Below are 3,170 nucleotides of genomic sequence, written 5' to 3' on the forward strand. Positions count from 1 at the left end.
ACCTGGACTACTGCAATTCTGGGAGTTACTGGGAGTGGGAACTGTACAGTATGGATTTACGGAGTACATTGTTTGTAAGACTGTTGTATGCCTGTTACGTGTACCTTGCCAATAGGCAGGACTGGAGTGACACCGGCATGCGCAAGCTGCTGTGGACGTAGAATATGACCTCCCTTCCTGCTGAGGTCATCATGATATGAATAATTCATTAGAGGCAGCCAGCTTATGTGTCTGGATACCCCCATAGACCGGAGACATGATGATTCTTCACTGGTATTCCACACTGCATTGTGGGAGCTAGATTAGAATATTAAGCCAAATTGGTATTTTAAATGCAAATTCGGGCTGAACATAAACAGTGATCTCCAAGACAGTGAAGCCGTATTGATTGTTTGTGGCACTTTCTGCAATAATGCAACCCCTGAGCCCCCCTAGATCTGCTACTGGAATGAAATACCGCATTGGCATATTATACTGCACTGTCGTAATCAGGCCATGCATTTTGCTGGCAGTGGAATGTTTTTGTAGGACATGAACGTCTGCATAAATCAGTTTCGTTGGTGGAGCAGAAACATTAGGGACATGCATGGTGGACCCACTAATCTCTCCATAATGTCCTCCAGTGTTTCATCTTATGCTAGGTTCACACATCCCGATTTTTAAGCCAAATCGCCGCGAATACCAATTCTTGAGTAAATCGGGGATAGTTCTAGGCTGTCTCTGGATGATTCTGTTAGTTCGGTGAAAGATTGTTAAAGATCGGGAAGCGCCCCTGACAAATTTGAACATGTTCAAAATTGACGGGGTGATTCGGGAACCAATTTCAATTCTTGGTTTATTCTTCTTGTATTCATAACTATTTCGGGAATGTGTGAACCGAGCATAAGATTTCAAAAGTGGCCGTCCTGCATATGAAACGGCAGATGATTTCGCACTTGGCTCAGTGTACAGTGTGACATCATTATGTCTCAGGGGATGGCAACAACAGCACACAGTCGTACGGATTGACATCAACCATGATATCACCTGCTTACTTTTTTTCAGGATGAAATCATTTTATGGTTATTTGAAATTTTGTTTTATCGCATGTAAAGATATGCATGATTTATTGAATGCATGACTGCAGTTTGTACAAGTGTACAAAGACACATAGATCTTACAATTTATATTTTGGATTGCAGCAAACTGCAATATGAGCGTGATTTTGTTTTCGTCTTTAAATCCATGTAAACTAAAGCAGATTAGATAATGTAGGAACCATCCGTTTGTGAACTTTACAATTGGTATCATTGTAGGGAATGTAGATGTACATTTATGATGATAAAAGCTTCAGAGGAGCAGTTTACTAGACATACTGCTGTAGATTTTCAGGCCACGTTGGATCGTTTGCAAGTACCCAGAAAAAGTACAGACTGATTTAATGACAGAAACCTTGCTCCAGATTAAGATAGAACTGGGATCGAATACCTTGTGAGACTATTCCGACGGAAGTGGTATCATTTGGAAGAATCGCACACTGCAGGTGGTTTCAAATGAGGATGCCCGGAGGCACACTGTTCTTTGTGCATTAGCAGCGGAAACTTTATGAAACCCCAAAATTGTGTATTTTCTGTAATTTTCTTTGCATAGCTGAAACTTCACTATGTTAGTTGTCATATGTACCCGACTTTTTCAGTTGAGCAATTTTGTTGCTTCTCATGAAAAATTTAAGCAACTGATCGTACTTTTACGCACCTTTAACATTGGCGGTGCAGTGCATGTCTTCTGTTTGCCTTTTGTTACAGTCAGTGGTGTAACTGGGGTGGGGGAGGGGCATGTCACCCCCAGCGGAGGTCTCTCCCCCCCATTTTTACAAGCAATATATCAGTTGCCTTCAGTTGACGCCCCCCCCCCCTTGAAAAATTGATGCGCCTCTGCCCCCCCCCCCCCCCCCCTAGAAGTTTAACCAAAGTTATGCCGCTTGTCATCTGTTGCTTTTGATACAGATGTATGGGACACTTATAAACGTATACACAATTACACAGATACTACAGTAAACAAACTAGAATATTTTTTTTATTAACAACTCAAAAATGTACATGTATAAAATATGAATACAAAATGAGAAACAACCAAACCTACTCGCAAGGCATATCAAAAAAGAAAGAGTGGGTAATTCTGTCCCATATTGTAACACCAGATTGTCCTTTCTGTTATTTCTCATTAATAAAACTCTTGACGATATTTCCTCCTGCAGAGAAATTTAAGAACTTATTCAGAATCCTGGACAAACCCATGGTGTGAGGGTCAGGCGTGAATTGACTTTAAATGTCCCCTCCAGTAAACTGCTCAAACTCTCCATTTGTAACCGTCGAGGGGGTACTTACAATGTGCCCATGGAGTCCGCACTGTGGTTAAAACTTGGAACTTACTAATGGTCACTATTACCAAAAAGAGTTAAAATAAATTGTCATATATAACAAAAGCTAAAGCTAACAATATTCAAACATGCTTATTAAACAAGTATTGGAACATCTGTCTCAGTGTAACCAAAAACTTATGTCATAAACTTAACTTTGACAAACTTGTCAGTGCAATTTATCTGGGTCATTCTATAAAGTTGGGGTCTACATGTATGTTTCTTTCCCCCTTTTATGTACGTCCAACATTCTTAATGCAGTCCTCCAAAAGTGACTTTGAATTGCAAACTACTGTACCTATACCCAACAAATAAAAAAATATGTTGTAGTCATTCTTTCTTAACACTTGAATGGCAAATTACCAAGTATCAAGGTAACAGGAAAAGAGAACATGTCAGACTTTGGACCATACATTTCTAGGGTGACCCATCTTTACCTTGGAGTTGGCACTTATTTTTTCCCCATGTTCATTGGCAAGATTCCATTTGGCATGTACAACTGCTGTGGCCTCGTGATCTCAGAGGGTTGAGCTCATGGTTGTGGGTTCAAGTCCAGCCTGGGGTTGTGGTGCATGTGCCCTTGGGCAAGGCACTTTGTCACTCATTGCTTCTCTCCACCCAGGAGTAAATTGGGTACCTGTGAGGGCAGAGCTGGTTATTGTGATTGAATTAGCTTCCTTGCGCCCAACAGGCTGCATCGAGCTGTATACTCCCCAGGGAGCTGAGATTGCATGTATTTGGAATGTTTCATTGACCCAGTGATCAAGGGTAA

This window comes from Patiria miniata, unplaced genomic scaffold, assembly GCF_015706575.1.
Source record: "Patiria miniata isolate m_02_andy unplaced genomic scaffold, ASM1570657v1 HiC_scaffold_4, whole genome shotgun sequence".
NCBI lineage: Eukaryota > Metazoa > Echinodermata > Asteroidea > Valvatida > Asterinidae > Patiria > Patiria miniata.